The sequence below is a fragment of the Bubalus bubalis genome, chromosome 2 (genome assembly GCF_019923935.1).
Source record: "Bubalus bubalis isolate 160015118507 breed Murrah chromosome 2, NDDB_SH_1, whole genome shotgun sequence".
NCBI lineage: Eukaryota > Metazoa > Chordata > Mammalia > Artiodactyla > Bovidae > Bubalus > Bubalus bubalis.
In genome coordinates this window covers 23786187-23812922 of record NC_059158.1, presented here as the reverse complement: position 1 = coordinate 23812922, position 26736 = coordinate 23786187, and the positions used below count along the sequence as shown (strand labels likewise).

The 26736-nt window shown below is 42.2% G+C and overlaps 1 long non-coding RNA gene across 7 annotated transcripts; it reads left to right on the top strand.

Moving 5' to 3' along the window:
* Positions 1-5365: 5365 nt before the first annotated feature.
* Positions 5366-21970, top strand: LOC112578023. 7 transcript variants are annotated; one of them, XR_006640720.1, is made up of 4 exons: positions 5366-6321; positions 7411-7710; positions 12991-15760; positions 21523-21970. It is a non-coding gene; the product is annotated as an uncharacterized LOC112578023 (long non-coding RNA). The 7 variants fall into 7 exon arrangements; XR_006640719.1 differs by lacking the exon at positions 21523-21970 and adding an exon at positions 20293-20487; XR_006640718.1 differs by lacking the exon at positions 21523-21970 and adding an exon at positions 17428-17816.
* Positions 21971-26736: the final 4766 nt, after the last annotated feature.

Here is a 26736-nt window from a genome sequence, read left to right as displayed (position 1 = left end):
CCATGGACCATGTGGTCCATGGGGTCACAAAGAGTCGGACTCAACTGAGTGACTTTAACTTTCAGATGCAAGACTGGCTCACTTTGATTGGGTGTTGTTAGGAAGTGGGGGTATTTCTATGACTGGGCATCTCAGTGAGTATTCCCTGTAGGGAGGGCAGACTAGAGCAAGGATACAGATATGACTGGAAAGAAATAGCGATCACTGGTATTAGCACAGAGAGAGGTTTGGTACATGGTGAGGGGCACAGTGCCACTTCTTTGGTCTGTGCTTAGAATGTTGTCTTGGTCTTATTTTGTCTCACTGTGTCACACACTCAGATGTCCTTGTCTGATGTTGGTCTTCTGTGAAATGACCTATGTCCAACAAGAGAATAACACAGCCGTGTGGTGAGCACCAGCCCAGCTAGAGGATCAGAATGTACATCCTAATGTATGAGTTGAAGGTGATCTGTCAAATGTTTACAAATGTAAGAGATTTTTGCTGCTGCTGCTAAATCGCTTCAGTCATGTCCAATTCTGTGCGACCCCATAGATGGCAGCCCACCAGGCTCCCCATCCCTGGGATTCTCCAGGCAAGAACACTGGAGTGGGTTGCCATTTCCTTCTCCAATGCATGAAAGTGAAAAGTGAAAGTGAAGTTGCTCAGTTGTGTCCGACTCTTCGTGACCCCATGGACTGCAGCCTACCAGGCTCCTCTGTTCATGGGATTTTCCAGGCAAGAGTACTGGAGTGGGTTGCCATTGCCTTCTCTGAAGGGATTTTTAATCCCCTATAATTTTTGAAAGCATTATTTACCAGCTGCTGCTGCTGCTGCTGCTAAGTCGCTTCAGTCATGTCCGACTCTGTGCGACCCCATAGACGGAAGCCCGCCAGGCTACCCCATCCCTGGGATTCTCCAGGCAAGAACACTGGAGGGGGTTGCCATTTCCTTCTCCAATGCATGAAAGTGAAAAGTGGAAGTGAAGTTGCTCAGTCGTGTCCGACTCTTCGCGACCCAATGGACTGCAGCCTACCAGGCCACTCCATCCATGGATTTGCCAGGCAAGAGTACTGGAGTGGGGTGCCACTGCATTCTCTGTATTTACCAGCACACAAGAGAATTGAAAAGATACTTAGGAATATACAAAAATAAATAATTCATGTTCGTCCCTTCATTCCCCATTCACTCACGTCCTCTACTCAGAAATGATTGCAGTTAGAAATTTCTCATTTTTTCTTCCCAGAAAAGTCGATCTGTTCATTAATGAATATTGTTATATCAGTAAAAGAGCTCAGGCCACAGCCTGGGAGAAATTATTGCAAATTCACATATCTGATAAAGGACTTGTTTTAAAATACACACAGAACTCTTAATCTCAACAAACAATAACTGCTGCTGCTATGCTAAGTCGCTTAGTCGTGTCCGACTCTGTGCAACCCCAGAGACAGCAGCCCACCAGGCTCCCTCAGCCCTGGGATTCTCCAGGCAAGAACACTGGAGTGGGTTGCCATTTCCTTTTCCAATGCATGAAAGTGAAAAGTGAAAGTGAAGTCGCTCAGTCTTGCCTAACTCTTAGCGACCCCATGCACTGCAGCCTACCAGGCTCCTCCGTCCATAGGATTTTCCAGGCAAGACTACTGGAGTGGGGTGCCATTGCCTTCTCCGAAACAATAACTAGTAACCTTTTAAAACTAAAGTCTGAACAAACACCTCTTCAGAAAGACATAACAATGGAAATGCATATGAAAAGATGCTAAACATCTTATGTTTCTACAACATGTAAATTAAAAAATGACAGGAATGTATCATCACACCTACAAGAATATCGAGAATCTAAGAACAGGTGATGCCAAGTGCTGACCAGGACGTTGTGCTGCAGAGACCCTCGCTCACTGGGGCAGGAATAGGAAGCAGCGCAGCTGCTGGAAACGAGTCAGCAGTTTCTTATGAAGCTACTCAGAGACTCTCCATCCACTCTGTTTATCAATCTAGTACTTGTTCAACTCATTTGAAAACTTATTTTTGCACAAACCCTTGCAACACTTGTTGACAGAAGAGCACCCCTTAAGTGTGGGCTGTGCATGGTGACTTCCTTCTAAAGAGTATAGTGGGGAAGTAAAAATAGATGTTCACAAGAATAAATCTGGGAAATGCTATGTTAACTAGGTGATGAGGTGAACTTATTAGTGATATTCGAGTGGACAGTGTATACCCTTGGTGACTGGAGAATGTCACTCATCTCTGTGGTCCTCTTCCCCAAAACCCTTTGCCCCAGTCAAATGGAAAGATGTTCTATTATGTCTCTGAGCAGTACTCCACAAAACATCAAAGTCATCAAGAACAAGTGAAGTCTGTGTGACTGTCTCATCCAGAGGAGCCTGAAGGAGACACAATTCCCAGACTTAAAATGTGTCTGTGATAGGATCCTGGATCAGGTTAAAGGAAAAAGAGATGGGAATACCAGACCACCTGACCTGCCTCTTGAGAAACCTATATGCAGATCAGGAAGCAACACTTAGAACTGGACATGGAACAACAGACTGGTTCCAAATAGGAAAAGGTGTACGTCAAGGCTGTATATTGTCACCCTGCTTATTTAAGTTCTATGCAGAGTACATCATGAGAAACGCTGGGCTGGAAGAAGCACAAGCTGGAATGAAGATTGCTGGGAGAAATATCAATAACCGCAGATATGCAGATGACACCACCCTTATGGCAGAAAGTGAAGAAGAACTAAAGAGCCTCTTGATGAAAGTGAAAGAGGAGAGTGAAAAGTTGGCTTAAAACTCAACATTCAGAAAAATAAGATCATGGCATCAGGTTCCATCACTTCATGGGAAATAGATGGGGAAACAGTGTCAGACTTTATTTGGGGGGCTCCAAAATCACTGCAGATGGTGATTGCAGCCATGAAATTAAAAGACACTTACTCCTTGGAAAGAAAGTTATGACCAACCTAGATAGCATATTGAAAAGCAGAGACAAAACTTTGCCAACAAAGGTCCGTCTAGTCAAGACTATGGTTTTTCCTGTGGTCATGTATGGATGTGAGAGTTGGACTGTGAAGAAGGCTGGGCACTGAAGAATTGATGCTTTTGAACTGTGGTGTTGGGGAAGACTCTTGAGAGTCCCTTGGACTGCAAGGAGATCCAACCAGTCCATCCTAAAGGAGATCTGTCCTGGGTGTTCATTGGAAGGACTGATGTTGAAGCTGAAACTCCAGTACTTTGGCCACCTGATGCGAAGAGTTGACTCATTGGAAAAGACCCTGACTCTGGGAGGGATTGGGGGCAGGAGGAGAAGGGGACGACAGAGGATGAGATGGCTGGATGGTATCACGGACCCGATGGACATGAGTTTGGGTGAACTCCGGGAGTTGGTGATGGACAGGGAGGCCTGGCATGCTGCGATTCATGGGGTCGCTAAGAGTTGGACACGACTGAGCAATTGAACTGAACTGAACTGAACTGAATGAAGTTCAAATGAATTCTGGAGCTCAGTAACACTGTATCAATACTGGTCATTAGCTGTGACAAATGTATGATGGTGGTATAAGATGTTCCCATACAGACACTGAGTGTGGGATATATAGTAACTCTCTACTACCTTTGCTACTTTTTTATAAATTGCAAACTATATTAAAATGAAAATACATTTTAATATCAACCAGAAACAAACAGGGAGTGAAGAATCAATTACTGACCTTGAGATTTCCAGGGTCTTTCATCAATGAACTGCAGAGAGGAGACATGGAGAGAAAAGATGGAAACCTGAGATACAGGGCAGGGCTCCAGGGCTCTCCTCTCCTCCAATCCCTGCCTAAACCCTGAGCCTGTGACCCCAGAGCTGCTCAGAAAGTACCTTCACCCATTCACTGGACTAGGGCAATCCTCTCTGTCTGACTCAGACCACAATGCATCCTGTGCCTTACCTGTGCAGAAATGGAGAGAGAAAAGTGGTCATACCCCTGTGTGGCCACAGGGCTGATGACTGGATACCTGAGCTCCCCTTTGACCTCCTTACCAGAGATCTGCCCAGGCTCTTCCTAGGCTCCCAGCAGTGGGTCAGTGCTGTGCACACAAGCTGCTGTCCATCCAGTGTCAAGTTCAAAGTGTGAGCTGTTTTCCAAAATACACACTGACATGGATGTTTCTCTCTCCACAAAACAACCAAAGACTTTGGCCTCAGAGAGAATCAGATATCAAGGCTGTAAAACCTGGTTTCCGGGTCCAGGGTGGAGCTCACAAACATACACAGTGTTCTAGTTATCAAGGGATGAGACCTTGAATCCCAAGTTCTTGTCACTTCTTCCGGCTACTAACAAGGTTATAGACTCTTCCTCCAGGGAATGAACTCTGGAACCTCTGTCCCTAGGATGGGGTGTAAGAGTTGGGGGGCGAGGAGGAGGAGGAGGAAGTGGGAAGAAGGAGGAAGAGGAGATCCCTTATAAATATGGGGAAGCTCCTGGAGAAGGAGGAAACAGTGACATTATGGGATGGAGGCCATAGGAGTGGAGGGGAGGAACCAGAGAGGAGAGGTGTGAGGGAGGGTCCTTAGTGGACACGTGTGCAGGGAGGTGGGGTGTGTGTGGAGAGAGACACAGGGGCTTCTGGCCTGGGTGCTGGTAGAGGCTCTATTTTTCACCTGGATGATAATCACACAGTGTCAGCTCCATATTTTGCTGGGAAATTGTACTTATGTTTTTGGTATTTTTCTGTAATTACAGATATGACATGACTCAAATACACATGGAAGAAGGGAAAAGAGAAAAAGAGAGAGCAGAGGTGATTAAAGGAAGTCCTCTCTTCCAGAGAAATACCCCCGCCCCAGTCCCCACTCTACACCCCACACACATGATGCTGGGGGAGGGGGAGGGACAGGGAGACCTGAAGAAGGCAGAGCCCATCCTCAGCTCACAGTCAGGGGCTACTTAGACATCCTCTCTTTGTGAGCTGAGATGGCAGGGACCACTGTGCCACATACACTGGCCCAAGAGCCTGGGAAAAGGACCTGTCCGGCTGCTGGCCATGAAGGTGCTTCCTGGAAATCAAAGGACAGGATGTGAACTGGAGCCTGGAGGCCACAAGGGTGACAAGGAGATCAGTCATGAGTCTCGGCCGTGGGTCCCCCTAATATTTTTCTGAGACATGAAAAAGACATTCCTCCTCCCCAGACCTACAACAGCATACCAAGGACACCAAGGTTGGACCCTCCTGTCCAAGCATCACCCTCTCCACCCTATGAAGCCTTCAGGGCGCCTTCTTCTCCTCCCAGGCCTAAGAGCCCAGGACCCTAGCCTCCTGTCTCTTCCCCCCCTTCATGGACCTAACAGAGAGAGACCTGCTGCCTGGATCCCTCAGGCCTGATCCCTCCACCTCCAAACCTTCAAATTTAAAAGTTCTGAGCTCCTGTACCCAAATCTAAATTCTGGCCCCGAGGATGAACCAAGGTTTGGGGTCACGGGTCCCAGAGGGGAGGCTTCCCAGGGCCCCACAGTCTACAGCTGAGCCAGGCCTCCAGCTGCGCAGATTCAGCTGGTTCTGGACCAAAACCCGAAAAAAAAAAAAAAAAAGAACAAATCGCTGCAGGCTCTTCTTAGCCCAAATAAGCGTGGAGTCTGGGCCGTGTGAGGCGAATTTGCCTTGCTTGGAGGTCCTGCGCTGCAGCAAGCAGCCCCCTGCTCCTCCCCCTGCAGAATCTCCCTCTCCCAGATCTTGGTCAGACTCCGGGACCCTAACAGCAGCGGAGTGCTTGAGCTCCTAAAGCGCCTACTACCATCCGAGCCTGAGAAAATCAGTCCGGGCTGGTCGGTAGAGACCCTGAAGCCAGGAATGGACACTGATTGGCTTCTAGAAACCAAATACGCAATGGGAGTGAAAACTGGGACCCCGTCATGACTATCCAGGCAGAAAGGCCCGACACAGTTTGCGAGGGGAGATAGTGAAAGTGAAATCGCTCAGTGGTGTCCGACTCTTAGCGACCCCATGGACTACAGCCCACCAGGCCCTCCGTCCTTGGGATTTTCCAGGCAAGAGTACTGGAGTGGGGTGCCATTAGAGGGGAGATAAGAGACCCTAAAACCAGGAACGATGGTGACGTTGATTGGCTTCTAGGAACCGGATACGCAATGGGAGTGAGAACTGGTCCTCGTCATGAGTATCCAAGCAGAAAGACCCGACACAGTTTGAGCGCAGAGAAAGTGAAATCCCAGGGAGGTGGGGATTCCTACGAGGTTTGACTCCCCTGCCCAGACATCACCTTCTGGCCTAAGACCCTGAGAGCCTTACCCGGGGACCTGGGACTTTGCCCTGACCCCTCTCCTACTGCCCGGAGGACCTTGTAAGTCACAAGTTTACAAACTTTCGGTTTCAGAATCAGTGTATGACTATACGACTTGGGACCTCAAAGATAGTATCACTTATGTGTGTTATATCTGTGAACATTGGCCATATTAGAAATTGAAACAACAGAAATCGATTGATTCAATTGTAATATTAATAACCCATTACATTAAAAGAAATATTTTTATGAAAAATCTCTATTTTCAAGATGAAATAGTATAGTGAGAAGTGAGCCTTCTAGATTTTACATTCTTTCAAAAGTTTACATTCTTTTCTTGTATGCCTCATTAGAAAACTGAAGTATTTGGATATCTGCTTCTGTATTTAATTTTTTTAAATTAAAGTAAATGAAAAAAATCCAGCCTCACATAAGTATAGGTAAGGGAAGTATTTTGAATAACATTTTCAGATAATTATGGCTACTCATCTTTGATACAACACTAAAACTACACAAGTGTTAGGTTTCATAAATAATATTTTGCTATGTGGAACTTGAAACTATAACTGAATATTTCCAAATCTGTTGCATAGGAGTCCGTAGGCCTGTTTTGTACGATGAATGAATATTGTATCAATGCATGATTTTTAAAAAGCAATGCATTGTTTTACCAAGTTGTATAGATTTTAGAGTGCTGACGTTTAAGATTAGCAAACAATCACATTTGTTAATGTCACCACAGCTTACACTAGAGAAGTTTGTCAGTACTGGGAAGCTGTCAAGATTAATTTTCTCATGAGAGCTTGCATTTTATCATTGGCAATAAATACTGTAAGTTGATTTCCTGGAAGCGAGAAACTCATGTTCATTATGCCAAATAACTAAATCTAAAAAATCGTAGTTTTCCTGTTATTCATTCTTAAAGTGAAAATAGTATTCCATAAAAAAAGAAGCTAAGTCAGCTCAGAAAAATTATTTTCCTTGGGACATAGTACTTTAAAATGGAGCAGAAGTATTTTATGTGTACTTCCCATTTCATGCTATCAGAGAGTCTAAAATGTGGACTCAAGAATGATGACAGTAAAAACAATAATTTTTAATACTACAACCTGGATATTTTTCAGTGAAACTTGGTTTTTTATTCTGCAGCTAAATTTGGTGAAGAATTCATAACTGCTATTGCTGTTTGTTGAAATAGGCTCATTTCTGCTAACTTTTACCTCAGCGCAAATGTCAACACAGTGAAAAAGGTAGGGGCCTCCTTGGTGGAAGAGTGGTTATGAAATGGCCCTCCAATGCAGAGGACAAGGGTTTGATCCCTGCGGGGGAACTGAGAGCCCATGTGTCAAAGGACAACTAAGCCTTCAAGTTGTAACTGCTGAGCCTATAGCCCATGCTCTGCAACTAGAGAAATCCCTCATGCCTCAGTGAAGACCCACTGCAGCCAAAGTAAGTAATACATATTTAAAAGAAAAAGGTAAATAAATTTTTGGTAATATTATGAAAATAGTTTTGACTTCATGTCTCCCATAGTAGGGTCTCAGAGACTTCAAGGGTTCCACAGACCACAGTTTGAGAACTACTGTTCTGAGTAAAGCAGGGAGACTACAAGTTAGCACCCACCTCTTTGTCTCTTCACTTCTAGACTCCCTCTTCCTGAATTGGACTCTGTGCTTCCCAACATTTACTTATTAAGACTCTGCCTCTTGGTTCTTCTAAGAGGACTTACCCTTAGAAATTTGATGCCAGAGTGTCTCCACCTAGGAAGGGAGTTGGGAGACAGGTGTTTCCCCTTTGGAACTGGGAATAGTTTGTGCCTGAAGGCATGAGAGAGAAATTCATTCCTGACCCATTTTGGATTTGTTGGTACCAGCTTAATATTTATCCATATCCCAGAAATAAATCTGATGTAATCTGTGTGAGAAATAATATTGGCCATTTGGTTTTGAATGGGTCTAATATACCTTACTTGAGGCCCACTAATCTCATCAATAATAGTGCTACTCAGAGTTCTAGGTCTGCACTTTTCATGTGGTAGGTGCCAGCTCTATGTGGCTATTGAGCACTTGAAATGTGGCTAACATCACTGATCAGTTGAATTTTTATTCAATTAAATTTAAATAGCTGTATGTGGCTAGTAGCTACTATTTGACAGAGCATATCTAAGTGGTTTAGTTTTCATTCTCCCAAGATACTGTATGACTCATAGATTGAAGTACATTGAAATTATCTTCATACATTTGGTTATGTGGGTCTTAGACATTGCTGTAAAATACGGCAGGCCCAAGAAAATTTAATCTGGCTCCAGTGCAGGAGACCCGGGTTTGAGCTCTAGATCCCCAGGAGAAGGGAATGGCTATCCACCCACTCCAGTAATCTTGGCTGGAAAATTCCATGGACAGAGGAGTCTGGTGGGCTACAGCCCATGGGGTCGCAGAGACAGACCCACTTTCACTTTCTTTAACATCATTAACCTAAACATAATTTATCACCTCAAGGTAATTAGTTTTCAAAAACACTCATCTTTGGAGCTATTTCTTATCTATATTACATTGAGACTCTTGATGTCATTTCTGTTAATCTGGTAAACATAAGCAAGCACTTATATCTTCACTTAGCCACAAGAAAGTATTTATTGAATACCCCATTATAAAATACGCTGTTGGTCCTATATAATTATAAAAATACAAAACAGAAAATAAAAACCTTAGAATTCCCACCCCCTTTGAATTCTTTACCTATTATTCCTCCCCATAGTGTGTGTAAAGTGATACTTGACCCCAATTTCAGTTTTTTGTTTCCTTTTACCCTTGGACCCCACTCTCCTCATCATCTCTACCTAAATGAAAATATACATAAAATTTTCCCAATTGTCGAATGAAGAATTTTCTAAGCATGACCCAAAGATTTAAGAAAAAAACACAAAGAAGAAATAAAACTTTTCTATGGCAACCACAGACTCACAAGCATGCAAACACATGTCCATAATCAAATTTAAAGACACCTAAAAAATTTGGGTACATCATGAGAAACGCTGGGCTGGAGGAAGCACAAGCTGGAATCAAGATTGCTGGGAGAAATATCAATAACCTCAGATATGCAGATGATACCACCCTTATGGCAGAAAGTGAAGAGGAGCTAAAAAGCCTCTTGATGAAATGAAAGAGGAGAGTGAAAAAGTTGGCTTAAAGCTCAACATTCAGAAAACTAAGATCATGGCATCTGTTCCCATCACTTCATGGGAAATAGATGGGGAAACAGTGAAAACAGTGTCAGACTTTATTTTTGGGGCTCCAAAATCACTGCAGATGGTGATTGCAGCCATTGTAGCCAAATTAAAAGATGCTTACTCCTTGGAAGGAAAGTTATGACCAACCTAGATAGCATATTCAAAAGCAGAGACATTTCTTTGTCAACAAAGGTCCGTCTAGTCAAGGCTATGGTTTTTCCAGTGATCATGTATGGATGTGAGAGTTGGACTGTGAAGAAAGCTGAGCGCCGAAGAATTGATGCTTTTGAACTGTGGTGTTGGAGAAGACTCTTGAGAGTCCCTTGGACTCCAAGGAGATCTAACCAGTCCATCCTAAAAGAGATCAGTCCTGGGTATTCACTGGAAGGACTGATGCTAAAGCTGAAACTCCAGTACTTTGGCCACCTCATGTGAAGAGTTGACTCATTGGAAAAGACTCTGATGCTGGGAGGGATTGGCGGCAGGAGGAGAAGGGGACGCCAGAGGATGAGATGGCTGGATGGCATCACTGACTTGATGGACGCGAGTCTGAGTGAACTCTGGGAGTTGGTGATGGACAAGGAGGCCTGGCGTGCTGTGATTCATGTGGTCACAAAGAGTCGAACACGACTGAGCAACTGAACTGAACTGAACTGAACTGAAAAAATCTGATAGACAAAATATTAGCATGTGTCAATATTTTTCACCCAAAGACCACCAGGAACACACCTAGTTGAACACAGTGTGTTTACTATGAAAGGTTGTTGTTGAATCACGTGAAGACATCGGGATTCTTGGCCCTGAGAGGAGAAGAATTCAATCCGGGGCCAGTGACGAGGCTTGGTCACTCAGAGCTTTTGTGTAATAAAGTTTTTTAAAGTATAAAGGAGATAGAGAAAGCTTCTGACATAGGCCTCAGAAGGGGGCAGAAAGAGTACCCGCTTGCTAATGTTAACAATGAAGTTATATAACCCAAAGAATGTCTGGAGGTTGTAAAGACCTCATCAGACCTACTCCCATAATTTACATTTTAAGATAACACTGTCCTCAGGCAAGATACATCCTTGTAAAGACCAGGTCTACTCCCATAATTTACAGTTTAAGATAACAGAAGGTTTAATCCAAAGACTGTCCTTAGGCAGGATACATTATTGTTATATAATCCTAAGGAATGTGAAGAAAGAAAAAAGTTTGTTCTTTCTTCCTCCTTGAGAATTCCAGACCCCTCTCTCCTTGGGGACCCCTAGACTCCCTATCAACCTGCCTAGGAAATGACTCTCTCAACTACTTGATACAGCAAGGGAGAATGTATACTGTGGGGAACCACAGAGCATCTTAGAGTGAGGGTATAAGAAAGAATGTGTTATTGTGGGATTTGGGCTTTGGTTGGAGAAAAGAGGGGTTTACTCCAAACTGAGTATTGCCAGGAAGCATGGTCAATTACATGATTGGGTGTCCCAATCAATCACATCTATAAGGAGGTCAGACTAGAGCAAAGATAACGGAGCATTTGCAACCATCAGTCCTGTTCCCCAGGATAGGGAGATGTTCAGTACTTTCTGAATTGCACAGTTCCCTGTTTCTCTGTGCTTAAATGAAATTATGTATAGTCTTGTCTTGTTTTGTTTCACTTTATTATGATTTCAGTGTATCCTTATTTGATGTTTCTATTTTATAAAATGATTTATTCCAAAGAGAACAACATGGCCTAGCTGCTGAGCACCAGGCCAGCTTCAAGTAACTCTGAGGTCTAGCTGTGAGTATCACACCTGTTCCCTGGGGTCAGGAGGCTGATTTTTCTTCCTTAAATTCAATATTTTAAAATTCTTACAACAAGATTGGAAAATAAAGACTATTAGAAAACAATTTGGAAAAGAAGAAATGTAAATACCAAATAAATTCATTATTAATAAATGGGAAAAATGGGAATGTGAAAGGGAAAATGGAAAGAAAAATTAAAATCTGTCAGCTTGGCAAAGATGAAAGGAAAATAAAGGTTAGACCTTTAATAGGTCTCCTTGGGAAAGTCAAGGTGTAGGGCAGGGAAAACAAATTAGGATTGGCTGGTATGAACAAGTATCAGCAGGCTTTGGGTTATAGTAATGGTCTTTGGTTGTCTGGTACCTGGCCCTGGGATTATTAAGGCAGAGGAATATTGCCTCTTAGGGTACAAAGGCTAAACCAGGGACGGGGGAGGAGAGGGGGGAAGCTGGGGTAGGAGGTGTGGGGAGGATTGGGGGGGTAGGGAGGGAGGGCGGGGTGGGGTCTGGATTGGTTAGTTTGCATATCAGAGGCTTGCTTCTGTCTGAGCTGTAGTCTGGGAAAGCTGTCTCTCCTCAGTGAGAATGATTTTGTCATTGTTTTTTCATTATTAATTTTTATCTTTGATTGCACTGGGTCTTCGCTGCAGCGCATGGGCTTTCTCTACTTGCAGAGAGCAGGGGCGGGGGCGGGGGGGTGGCTCCTTTCTAGTTGCAGCACACACAGCCCTCTCACTGCCATGGCTTCTCTTGTTGCAGCGCACGGGCTTCCCACTGCCTGGCTTCTCCTGTTGCAGAGCACAGGCTCTGGGCCCAGGGGCTTCAGCAGTTGCAGCACATGGGATCAGTTGCTCTGAGGTACTTGGAATCTTCCCCAACCAGGGTTGAATCTATGTCCCTGGGTTGAACCTGAATACAAGGGGATTCTTATCCACTGTACCACCGGAGAAGTCCTGCAACGAAACATTTTCTTTTTTTTATCTTCAGAAATATTTAATGACGTGGGCAGATGATCAGATATGACGTTAAAAGTATACACTATGAGATTACATATATAGCAATTTCAGTTTTATAAAATAAGAAATATGCAAATTTTTACAGCAGAAAAGGTTAAAAATATACCAAAATGTTAATAGAGAAAATGTTTTGTTGACAAAAGGACTATGGGATTAAAAAAAAAAACTCTTCATTTTTATAGTGAATTTATATTCAGTTTACAATCAGAAAAAATTTGTTTTTTTTTTCTTTTAATTGGAGGCTCATTACTTTACAATATTGTGGTGGTTTTTGCCATACATTGACATGAATCAGCCATGGGTGTACATGTGTTCCCCATCCAGACCCTCCCTCCCACCTCCCTCCCCATCCCATCTCTCAGGGTCATCCCAGTGCACCAGCCCTGAGCACCGTGCCTCATGTATCAAACCTGGACTGGTGATCTATTTCACATATGATAATATACATGTTTCAATGCTATTCTCTCAAATTGGCAACTAGCATGTGCTCCCATGTCTTGAGAATGCTGAACTACACGAGTCTTGATGAGACCATGTCTTATTACAGAAGCCAAAAAACACACTTTGCTTTTTTGTTGCTGGGCACAGGCAGGCATCCTATTCTGGTGTGCTTATGGCAGATTTTGATTTAGGGGTTAATTACATGAAGAACTAGGGCTGTTCTATCCACTAAGTTCCTGAGCCCACTCCTTCCTCAACTCTTCATTCTCACCTCTGTATCCAGGAAAACTTTACCCATCAGTTGAGTATGAATCCACCAAGATTGCTACTGTCAAACACACCTCTGGCTCCGTAAGTAAGCATTGTTACTTCTTCCTCTTCTATTCCCCACCAGATTATATCCACTCTCCAATAGCTTGGACTCATGCATGATGTATTCTATTTATATCCTGACAATTCAACAATCCTCTCAAGCCCTGCTGACTCCTCCTCCTCCCTCTCTCACTGCAGCTCCCACCTCTCTGGGAGTCACGTGGACATGCCTCCAGAATTTGCTTGCAGGCAGGCACACATATCCCTCCCTCTTTGCACTCCACATGCTCCAGTGATATTTAATTAATTTCCCTTTTTTAAAAGTAAATTTTCCTTTTTCTAAAATTAGCCAATTTGTTTTCTGCTGCTTATAGGTAAGATTACTGATTTAACATTAAGCTACATATCTATTTCTACCATCTCAAAACACAGCTGACATTAGACATGACTTCAGAACCAAGTCACTTCCAAAAACTCATATACACCTGAACCTTACATGGCTTCCCCTCTCTCCCTCCCATTGCAAAAATTATCAGAACATGGCAGATAAATAAAGGAATTCTTATGCCAGATATCTCAAATCTCATAGTGTATCAAAGGTTAAACAGATATGAACTGCCAAATATTTACTGTTTCCTCAGCTGCTTAGAAGATTTGGAAAAGACCCTGATGCTGTGAAAGATTGAGGGCAGAAGGAGAAAGGGGTGACAGAGGATGAGATGGTTGGATGGCATCATTGACTCAATGGATATGAGTTTGAGCAAACTCTGGGCCATGGTGAAAGACAGGGAGGCATGGCGTGCTGCAGTCCATGGAGTTGCAAAGTGTCGGACATGACTGAGCGATGGAACAACAACAACTGCTTAGAAGGATGGCCGGAGAAATTATGGGACAGAAAAGGTGCTTCAGAAATCAATATGGATGTTGTCATCAATTACTGTTTGTAGCAGGAGCCGAGATTCTGTAATACAGCCACTCGTTTTCATACATTTGTCTCAGTGGCCGGTGAAGAACCAAATCAAAGGCAACAGAAGAGATAAATTAGTTAAGACACATTTTAATAAACACATTAAAGACATTCCAACCATTCCCCTTAGAGAAAGAAGATCAACTATTACGATCCCCATTTCAGAGAGAAAGCTGCGAGGACAAGAGACTCATGATTGCCATAAAGCTCCAGTCATCTGAGTGCAATCAGAAACCCAGCAGGACCATCCAGCTGAGGCAGAGCTGGGACTGATGAAAAGGAACAAAGGGTAAATGACAAAACCTGGGGCCGTGCCAGGAGATCTTCTCTCAGGGTCTCAGCGCAAGTCTGGATCTCATGCAGTTAAGCCACAGGAAAGGGAAAATTCTCTCAGCAAAGGCAGATGAGAATTCATAGATGAACTCTTGAGTTCTGGCATTGGTAAAGGTTACCTTCCCACCATCATGATCCAGAGCAACTCCAATCTGCCGGGGGCAGTAGGACAGGATCTGGAAGGGCCCCGGGCTGGTGCATATAGACACCCCAGCTGAGGACAGCTGCAGAGTCCAGACCCCTCCTCAGAGGTGAAGTTGAGAAATCCCCTTCTCACCACTGACTCTCTTGCCTCCCCCACCAGGCAGAATTTTGGCCATATTCCATTTTCCCGAGACCATTCTTCTTCCAACTCCTCATTCTCCTCTCTATATCCAGGAGAAAGATACCCATCAGTGATGCCTGTAAACCCACCAAGATACCTGCTGCCAAACATGCCTCTGCTTCCAGCCCTGTATCTCTTTGCGTCTTCTTCCTCCTCTGCTTCCCACCAGATCCTGTCCACTTTCACTTCCCAGTACACTTTGCCCCACATGAAGCCCTTACTGCCCAGCACCCCGGGCTCTGGATCAAATCACTGACCACACTGGCATTTGTTCATCCACAAGCCATGAACATCATACTCTTCCCACCTGGAGACACTGAAAGGTAGCCCTTGAATGGGAATTAAGGATGATCCTCACTGTGGGGACAAGGAGACAAAGGTGTGGCCTCACAAAAGATACAAATGAGATTTGTCCCATAGGTTCTGGGGCCTTCATGACAATGGTGGGAGGCTCCTCAGGGGGCCGGGACAAAGACTGCTTTTGACCTTATGTTCAGACTATTAGCAACCATATTTAGAGAGTGTAAAGAACACAGAAAATTCAAGGCCTCAGGCAATGCGATGAGACTGGAGAGCAAAAAAAGATAAGGACTAGGATCACTACAGCTGAACAAATCTGGGGAAAGGTTTATGGTTCTGAACTCAGGATAAAGAATTTGGATACATTAGTCACATGAAGACCTTCCTCTTTAAAACAAACGGGCTGACCCGTAAGTAATAAGAGTTTCACAGGAAAATGGTAATTTGCAAACTTCAGCCACTATCCTCTCCAGATACTCACTTGTCTTATAGTCCAGATCCCTCATCAACTTTCCTAGAGTAAAAGAACAAAAGGACAGTGAGCAATTCTTTCTTGTTCTTTTTTCTTTAGCCACACTGCTCGGCTTTTGGGAAGACCAGGGATTGAACCTAGGTCGACCGCAGTGAAAGCACTGAGTCCTACCCACTGGCCCACCTGGGAATTCTTGACAGGAAGCAGCTCTGGCACCACAGCTTCTCAGTCAAACTCTTTTATGGTATCTCATATAACTTCAACAGTTAACAGGGGATCATGAAAGTTCAAGTGAAACAGAGGAATTAATTCAGGAGACACCCACAGCTGTCCAGTCTAAACAGGTTCGTGTGAATATCCATGGCAACATGTGCTGAACCCACCTGGTGCTTCATTAAAGAGCACCTTTGGGCATACTACCTGTTTTTAAGCTAAGCCCTAAACTTCTAGTCCTAAATCACACTATTTCTCTCCACTCTCAAAGATACCTCTTTATAGTCATTCTCTCACTATTCTTTAATTTTATTTTCAATTGTGGTTAAAACACATACCGTTTACTGTCTTTACCAGTTTTAAGTGTATAGTTCATTAATGTTGCTGCTGCTGCTAAGTTGCTTCAGTCGTGTCCGACTCTGTGCGACCCCATAGACAGCAGCCCACCAGGCTCCTCTGTCCCTGGGATTCTCCATGCAAGAACACTGGAGTGGGTTGCCATTTCCTTCTCCAATGCATGAAAGTGAAAAGTGAAAGTGAAGTCACTCAGTCGTGCCCGACTCTTAGCGACCCCATGGACTGGAGCCTACCAGGCTCCTCCGTCCATGGGAATTTCCAGGCAAGAGTACTGGAGTGGGGTGCCATTGCCTTTTCCATCTAACTTGTTGTGCAACCAGTTTCCAGAACTTTTGCATTTTTTAAAATTTAAACTCTATACTTGTTAAACAGCAGCTCCTCATTTCCCCCTCCTCTCTAATCTGGCAACCACTAATCTACTTTCTGTTCCTATGGATTTGATTAATTTAGAGACCTCATATACATGGAATCACACAGTACTTGTCTCTTTGTGACTGGCTCATTTCACTTAGCATTTTGTCCTCGAGGTTCATCCATGTTAGAGTATGTGTCACAGTTTCCTTCCTTTTTTAGGCTGGATAGTATTCAATTGTCTGCATATGCCACATTCCATTTCTGCATTCATCCAGTGATGAACATTTGGGTTACTTCTACTTCCTGTCCATTGTGAATAATGTTGCTATGAACATGAGAGTGCAAATATCTCTTTGAGGGCCTGCTTTGAATTCTTTGGGAAGTGGGAATGCTAGATCATATGGTAATTATGTGTTTAAATTTTTGTGGAAATGCCATACTGTTTTCCATAGCCTCCCAATCTTCTTTTACCTCACTGTTAGATATGAAATTGGAGAAGGCAATGGCACCCCACTCCAGTGCTCTTGCCTGGGAAATCCCATGGACAGAGAAGCCTGGTGGGCTGCAGTCCATGGGCTCGCTAAGAGTCGGACATGACTGAGCAACTTCACTTTCACTTTTCACTTTCATGCATTGGAGAAGGAAATGGCAACCCACTCCAGTGTTCTTGCATGGAGAATCCCAGGGACGGGGGAGCCTGGTGGGCTGCTGTCAATGGGGTCGCACAGAGTCAGACACGACTGAAGAGACTTAGAAGTAGCAGCAACAGCAGTAGATATGAAATATATTTCTACCAACTCTGAGACCTATTAACTATTATTCTACATTATGGAACAGTCTTAGACTGTCACATGGAAGCCTCCATGGTTTGGACTTAGATTTCCTCCCCAGTGTCCTTGCCTGGTGTGAATGACATGCAGGAACTCTGAGAAGGTGCAGCCACAATCAAAACTTAAAGAAACATTACAAAGAAACAAAGAAGGTTTTCTAGGCTCAGAACTCCCTCCTTTACCATGGAATCCTCTGAGTCCTTTCTCTAAACAAAGAAGTTTATCTGAAAATTCTTCCATCTGTTTTCTGATTGCAGGACTGATAGGCTTTTCAATCCAGAACATCTTCCGGGAGTATCTGGAGATAATGAAGTCACAGTAATTACTCCTGAGAGAAAGGCATGGTTTCCCACCGTCAGAGTATACACATGCGAACAAATACCAATAATGGACCAAAAAGGCAGATAGTAAAAGCTGCTTTTCCAAGTGGCCAGTTTCGACATCAGAGTCAGAGAGAAGAATATAGAGATCTGAAGAAAGGGCCATGATCCAAGGATTCTCTATCCACCAACATGTCATTTATGGTGGTTTAGTTGCTAAGTCATGTCTGACTATTGAGACCCCATGGACTGCAACCTGCCAGGCTCCTCTGTCCATGGGATTCTCCAGGCACGAATACTGGAGTGGGTTGCCATTCCCTTTTCCAGGGCATCTTCCCGATCCAGGGATCAACCTGCAGGAGATTATTTTTACCACTGAGCCACCAGGGAAGCCCAAAAGTGTAGAGCTACACCCAAACAGGGACTTAAAAAAATTAAAAGTCTGATGTTCTACCTATTGACTGAGCTATCCGGGCCTTCTTAAGTATCAAAACAAAATACTTAAATAACAAAATTACTAAGGAAAACCTCATGGAAATATATCAGTCCTATTCCAAGAACACAAAGAATGTACCTTATTTTCAAGTGCATAGAACTGTCCAAAAATTTAAAACACACAATACAGAAAGCCTCAATAAAGTCCAAAATAGTAGAAATGGCAACACACTTGTCTGATCACAAAATGTAAAAAAACTATGAAACATAAAGCTGTTAGAAAAAGAAAAACACAGCACCATTGACAGATGTCCTGTTTTTAAAACAAATCTTATATTAAATAGCAAATGAAATTTAAAATTTTAAAATATCTAGAAAACAATAAAAAATACTATGGACTAGAAATTATAGCATATGACAAAAACAAGGCTCATAAATATATACACACAAAAATATAAAATAGAAAAAAGAGAAAGGCAAATAGAGAAGGCAAAAGTAGATATAAACAAAACATATTCAGATATAAAAAATAAAATGTAAGGATATTATTTGTCAAACACTCCAAATACTTTTAAAATTATAAATGAAAGTGGTGGTTTTCCAGGAGCTATAAATACTAAATATTCCAATTAAAATGTGTCAGATGAATTTCTTTTAAAAGAAAACAAAATTTTATGTTGCTTATAAGAGATACATAAAAATAACAGCCCAGATAGGTTGAGAGTTAAAGAATAAAAAGTTTAATAGTATGAAAACACTAATAAAAAGAAAACTAGAATAACTACTGATATCACACAAAATACTCTAGGGCAAGAAGTCTTACACATTCTGTATCACTCTCATTTCTTATATAATCACTCATCTCTGACAGTCTCTGGTTTCCCCAGCCAGAATCTGGCACTGTATTTCCTTTCCCCACCTGGTAACTGGTCCATGGTAAATGCTCAGATTATGCCAACAGTCCTGGTGTCTCTGGGATGAACTGTGTATTCTCACAATACTTGGCTTTTATCTCTGTTCAAAGCTTCTGCATATCATTATGGGTATGGTTTTTGAAAACTGTCAGTGTTTAATGCCTAACACACTGGCTGAGAACCACTGCCAAAGAAACCATATCCCTGTGACGCATATAAGTGTCTCCTTATGATCCAGCAAGGAGCAGGAAACCATCACTAACAAGCGTGGAGGGCAATCTGATGAAGAAATGTGCTCTACAAAATGTGAGGCAGTGCATCCAGGAGAGGCGGCTGGGAACCAAACAGGAATAAAAAGAACAAAAGCACACCAGGTCTTAGAAACAAATGTGTATTTTAAACTGTTTCAAATACTCTGCTACAATCTCCTCCCATTTCAATTCTCCCTATCCTCTTACAATCCTAAGTTCCAAGACAATAATTTTTCTAGGACGTTCTATGGAATACTTTTCATATTAAACTTTCTAGAAGAACCTCTCTTCTTCCAAATAACCCCTTTCAGCCCTTGCCAAATTTCGATAAGTTATGGTGACAGAAAGAAAAAACAAAGGAACACCTAAGTGGTTAAAAATATAAAGCAAGCAGCACTTACCTGCTTGTTATGTCACTTGGGTCCTAGAAAGGAAGAAAAGACAGACTGTCATGGAAATAAGGTTCCCAGGAGCTGCCACCGTTCCTTACGATGAGCTCGCTGGGAATGGGTACAGAATAGGACTGTACAGAGAATTTTCTGGTGGGCTTGGACCTGTGTTATTCTCCACTGTGGTTTATGGGGGCACACGTTTCCCCTTCCTTTCCTCCATTTGAGTCTAGGATATCCTCTCCAGGAAAACTCCTTAATCTGTTAAGACTCTAACTGTCTATCAGGTTAAGACTGAAATCTCAGAATGCCTTTGAAGGCCTCTACTCAGTTGGCCCCATCTTAACTAGCCCACCTTCCCTTTAACTTCTTTCTCACTTAAGCTGACTCCTCCAGAAAGGTAGCCCCTTTCACTCTGTGTACCTTCCTATCTTCCAAACGCTCTTCCTCAGCACCTGCGGGCTTCCCAGGTGGCTCAATGGTAGAGAATCCTCCTGTCAGTGCAAGAGCCACAGGAGACTCAGGTTCAATCCCTGGGTCAGGAAGATCCCCTGGAGGAGGAAATGGCTAACCCATTCCAGTATTCCTGCCTGGAAAATCCTATGGACAGAGGAGCCTGTGGGCTACAGTCCATGGGGTCGCAAAGAGTCGGACAGGACTGTCATGCATGCTGCACCTACACCCACCTTTTTATTATCACACTCATTAAGTTTATCATCACATTCATGTGTTTCATTTTAACCAATGCACCTCCACAAATGGAATGTTCAACTCCTCTTTCCTGCTAACACAAATCTTTACATTTTCCTCAAGGCTACCGTTAAGAGCTGCTTCATCCATGAAGCCCTCCCTGACTAGCCTTTTCCAGAATTCCTGTGGCTTCCAGTCTGATCATAAGATTTAACACTCAATTCTTTCTTTTTTTTTTTTTTTAATTATTTCTTATAATTATAAATGTACATGTATCAATGTGAGAGTTGGACCATAAAGAAAGCAGAGCATCGAAGAATTGATGCTTTGAACTGTGATGTTAGAGAAGACTCTTGAGAGTCCCTTGGACTGCAAGGAGATCAAACCAGTTAATCCTAAAGGAAATCAGTCCTGAATATTCATTGGAAGAACTGATGCTGAAGCTGAAGCTCTAATACTCTGGGCACCTGATGCAAAGAACCAACTCATTGGAAAAGACCCTGAAGCTGGGAAAGAATGAGGGCAGGAGGAGAAGGGGACGACAGAGGAGGAGATGATTGGATGGCATGACCAACTCAATGGATATGAGTTTGAACAAGCTCCAGGAGTTGGTGATGGACAGGGAAGCCTGGTGTGTTGCAGTCCATGGGGTTGCAAAGAGTCGGACATGACTAAGAGACTGAACTGAATTGACTGACAGATCTTACTGTCTCAGTGTAACATCTGTGCATATTGTAGTCTCCCACCCACTGTGATTTGGGACTTACAACCTATTGGTTTGCTAATTAACCTGTCAAGAACTCAACAAATGAGAACAAAACCTTGTCTCTCCTGACTCCTGGTCCAAATCTCATGCTCATGGAGGGGCCAGACTGCAGCTTGGAGCAAGAGGTACAATTTAACTGGTCCCTCACCTGCAAAAGTTCAAGTGCTGGCTGCTGAGCCTTCTTCTCTAACTCAGAAATCAGGGTCTCCAGCCGGATGACCTCCTCAGAGCCCTTGGTGACATGGCTGTTCCTCCCTTCAGTGAGCTGTTGCTCCGTTCCCTCCAGCCACTCCAACAGGTACTGCTCCTTTTCTCTCAGGAACTGATGGCCCTGCTCAAACACTGATGCTATGTCTTGCTTATGGCTCTGGAACTTTGCCTACAGTAAAGGCAGAAAGACAAAGAGGATTTTTCCTGAGAGGCTGGAAAACACCAGAATGTTTGTCTGAGGATAAGTTCAGAACTAGAATCCCTTCTATCACACCCACTTTCTCCTCATTCCTCATTATCCCCCCTCCCCTCAACATATATACACACACACACACAAACACACACACAGTTCTCTTTCTCTCTCCCACCCAACACAGGTACAAAGAACATTCACTCGAAACTTCTCGTACCACCAGGGCCTGGATCTCATCTTCTCCTGTAGACTGAAAATTCTGAATCCTGTCCCTGTCTCCCTTCAGAATCTTCAGATGGTTTAGAATTTTACCCTATGGGGGGGAGGGGGGACATGAATAATCTCAAGATGAAGATGAAAATGCCCTCAATAAGAAAAGACACCTGCAAAAATGATTTCAGAGTGAAATTAGATAGTCTTTGATCTTATGTAGTATTATAAGATAACTAGGTTGGAATAGTTTTCATCCTAGTTAATGAAGAAGAAACAAAGTGAGTGCTATATTAGCTTAGAGTAGCTTCTCAGAAGTGAGATAAAATGCATGTTAAACTTATACTGTACTGTATGTCAATTACATCTCAATAAAACTGGGAGAAAAATAAGTGAGATTAAATTTATTATCATTACAACTACTAAGACTTATAGTGTAGTTTTTATATTTACACTGTTTCTTTCCACCAAAAATATAGATAATTTATATTAAAATTAATTGATAACATAGAAATAAAAAAGAAAATCAACACAAAATAATGAAGGAAAATATATATACTAACTCCACATCACTGAGTGAATGACTAAATTGATTTTAAGAGTCCTGTTAACCAAGGACAAAAGGGAAATAGTGATTCATGTAATCCTTTAGTGACAGGAGGAAAAATACTGGTACGTCAAAAAAAATAATATTTTCCCTGAGATTAAATTCTGAAAGGAAATTCATACAAGATGCAATATTCTCAAAAATATTTTTATAATACAGATGAAGCACACACTTTGAAGCTAAGTATCAAGATGGCTATCAAGAGCGCTGGTATTCCATACTGCTGGTTGAGGCTTGATCACATGCTTCAGAAACTAAAACATCAAGGCAATGGGACAGACTTGCTATTATGAAAGATATAAAAACAAACCAGTTTATTATTCAAATTAAAAGAATACATGTTGCCAAGAACTTAACCATGCTACAGAATTGGAACCTTCCCTTTACAATTGTTAGAATGGCTATTATTTTAAAAAATGAAAGATAATAAGTATTGGTGAAGATGTGAAGAGAAGGAAACCCTGGTACACTACTAATGAGAATGGAAACTGGCACAGTCATGGAAAACACAATAGCTGCTTCTCAAAAAATTAAAAATAGAACTCCCATATGACCCAGCAATCCTATTTCTAGGTATTTATCTAAAGAAATTGAGATCAGGATCTCAAAGAGACATCTGCACTCCCATGTTTATTGCAGCATTATCCTCAACAGCCAAGCTATGAAAACAACCTAATGTCCAATGGATGAATGGATAAAGACAGTGTGGTATATACATACAATGGAATCTTACTCAACCTTAAAAAAAGAAGAAAATCCTGCCATTTGCAACAACACAGATGGACCTGGAGGACATTATGTAAAGTGAAATATAAGACAGGCACAAAAGACAAACACCATATCATCTCACTTGTATGAGGAATCTGAAACTCATAGAAGCAGAGTAGAATGGTGGTGGCCAGCAGCTGGAGGGGAGGGTAAAGGGGAGGTGATGGTCAAAGGGTAAAAGTTTCAGTTATGCAAGATAAGTAAGTTCTGAAGATCTACTCTATATCACAGTGCTTACAGATAACAATACTGTGTTGTATAGCTAAAATTTGCTAACAGGATAGATCTTACGCTAAGTGTTGTCTCTCTCACACATACACAGTAAGACAATAATAATAATAAATTGGGTGGGAGGAAACTTTGGGAGGTGATGAATATGTCTCTGGCCTTGATGGTAGTGACACACTTATCCCCAAGCTTAAGCTGCATACAGTAAATATATGGACAGCTTTTTATGTGTCAATTATACCTCAATAAAGTGTTTATTAAAAAGATTTTGGACCTTATCCTGAAGGTACAATAGAACATTTTTGGTTCCAAGAACAGAGCTGGGGTCCAGCAAGCTTCTTACCCGATAAGGCTGTGCAGCCTTCTCCAGCAGAACAGCAGTGTGGTGCCTGTGCTCCCGGGACTCCCGACACACGACACACAGTATCTGCTGGTCATCCTTGGGGTAGTAATGCAGCTTCTCCAAATGCTGCCCACACAGCTGCTCCACTCTCTGCTCGAGTGGTCTCTGGGTTGTCTCTCCTCATCTACTTTCATCCTCCAGATGTTCTCCACTATGCTGGCCATCTGCCACACATGGCGGATATTCTCTTTCTTAAAGGCTGTCTTGCAGAGAGAACAATATAATGGCTGTTGAGCAGATTCACAGACCAAATGATGCAGTGATAGAAGAAGACGTGACCACAGTCGATGGTAACGGGGTCTTTCAAGTAGTCAAGACAGATAGAGCACAGCACCTCGTCCTCCAGTTTCCTCAGAGGAGAGGCAGCGGCCATGACAGCAACGCTGAAACCCTGCAGAGCGTTCCTTCTCAAAATGAAGAATGACTTTCTAAGAGGACACGAAGGAAAAACAGAAAGTGTGAATTTATTCAACATTAAAATGGAACTCATGAGAAAATAGTTTTTATGGTCAAACTGTTCCCAACCTTTTCCTTCCAAATCCAAAGTTCCTTCCAGACACTATTCAGAACAGATTCCAGCCTGCAAAGCTAACCTGGTGTTAGTTTCAGGTAGTCAGCTTTTCTGTAAACATTTTAAAGGGTACTAATATGTGTAATTAAGTGGTGAGTATTCTAGAAGATAATAGTATTGGGAAAGTAAATACCCAATAAAGTCTAAGGAATTTCCCTCACTCTAAGTAGATTAGCTTTAGTGAAAATATTTGCTGTAAATGATTCAGTAGTAAAGAAAAGGAATTACAAAAATTTAGGGCTTAGGTCCAGTGGTTAAGAATTTGCACTCCTACTGCAGAGGGCATGGGTTCATTCCCTGATTGGGGAACTACGATCCCACATCCCACACGGTGTGGCCAAAAAAAAAAATAATTATAAAAACTTTAGGTCTATATTTTAAAACTCATCTGAGAACATGAGAGTTAGATTATTAGAAACCATTAGGTTCAATCATAGGTCTTTTATTCATATGCTGCCTTGTAAACATCATTATGTTTAAACTAATGGTTTTCAAACATTTTTGGAAACATCACAGTTAGAAATGCATTCACGTCTAATAAATTAACACATGCACATGCATATGCACACACATACTAAAACACAAGTTTTGTTCAATATCATTTACTGACTTTTAAAACTGCAGTCCGTTTTTAAAATGCTGGTTATAACCCACAAAATTGATGCCATGATATAAGCTATTGCAATCGATAATTTGAAAATCACTGATTTAAACCACATTAGCTTTATCACTTGGAGAAGGCGATGGCACCCCACTCCAGTACTTTCGCCTGGAAAATCCCATGGACGCAGGAGCCTGGTAGGCTGCAGTCCATGGGGTCACGAAGAGTTGGACACGACTGAGCGACTTCACTTTCACTTTTCACTTTCATGCATTGGAGAAGGAAATGGCAACCCACTCCAGTGTTCTTGCCTGGAGAATCCCAGGGACGGGGGAGCCTGGCGGGCTGCCGTCTATGGGGTCACACAGAGTCGGACACAACTGAAGCGACTTAGCAGCAGCAGCAGCAGGGAGGTAGAGAAGCCTACTGTGTCACCACTTGCAGCTTAAATTCACATCTCCATTGCTTTATTTTCCTCATTGTTCTTATTCCTTGGTAAGAGCTACCAATAACTACTCCATTACCCAAGCTAAAACCTAGGTGTGAAAAATCACACCTCATTATCACCTCCCATATCTGGTCACTGAATTAAATAATAGAATATCTGAAATAAAAATTTCACTGCATGGCCTTAACAGCAGCATGCAGATGACAGGAAAAAAAAAAAGTCAATGAACTTGAAGAAGGTGCAATAAAAATTACTGAATCTTAATAATAGAATTTTTTTCTAAAAAGCAGAAACTCAGTAACTTATGAAATATCAAAAGGTCTAATATTCAAGTCATTAGTGTACTAGAGAAGGAAAAGAAATTGGTAAAGGAAAAAAGAGAGAAAAAATTAGCTGAAAACTTCTCAAGTATGTATGGCAAAAGACACAGATTTATAGATTCAAAAAGCTCAGTAAATGCCAAAGAGAATAACTTAAAGAAAAATCACCCCAAATACACCATCACCAAACTGCTGTAAAGCAAAGATGAAGAAAAAAATCTTGAGCGCAATCAGAAAAAAATAACATCACAATGAGGGGAAGGATGATTCAGATGTTGGCATATTTCTTGTTAGAAGCCATAAAGGTCAACAGACAGTGGGAGAAACATCTGGAAAGTGCTGTGAAAAGTCCTGTCAATCCAAGGTTCTACAGCAGTAAAATACCCTTCAGAAATGAAAGCAAAATATAAATATTTTCAGATGAAAGAAAACTGAGAAAATGTTATCACCAGTAAACCTGCCCTAAAAGAACTGGTAATGGAAGTTCTTCAGGCTAATGTGAACTTCCACAGGGACATTTGGAACTTCAAAAATAACAAGAGAACAGAAGAAAGGGCAACAGAAATGGTAAACATTTGGTTAAATACAGTAGCTTATTTTACACCTCACAAGTTCTTTAAGATATGTAGGACAGTTGGAGGCAAAAATTTTAACATCGTTAGAGAGATTATATAGATGTAATACATAAGACAATTACAGGCAAAGTGATCTATATGGTTGTAAGGCTTCTACATTTTACTTGAAGTTGCAAACTTTTAACTCTGCTTGGAGAAGGCAATGGCACCCCACTCCAGTACTCTTGCCTGGAAAATCCCATGGACGGAGGAGTCTGGTAGGCTGCAGTCCATGGGGTCGCTAAGAGTCGGACACGACTGAGCGACTTCACTCTCACTTTTCACTTTCCTGCATTGGAGAAGGAAATGGCAACCCCCTCCAGTGTTCTTGCCTGGAGAATCTCAGGGACGGGGGAGCCTCGTGGGCTGCCGTCTATGGGGTCACACAGAGTCGGACACAACTGAAGTGACTTAGCAGCAGCAGCAGCTTTTAAATTCTAAGGTCTGTATACTGTAACCCAGAGACCAACACCCCAAAATACTATGAAGAGATATAGTCAAAAGCTAACAGGTAATTAACTTGGAATATTTAAAAATATTAGAAATAAGAGAAGGCAAGAAAAATGAAATAGAAGAGTAAAAAAAAAATAGGGTACAAATAGAAATAATAAAATAGTGGACCCAAGTT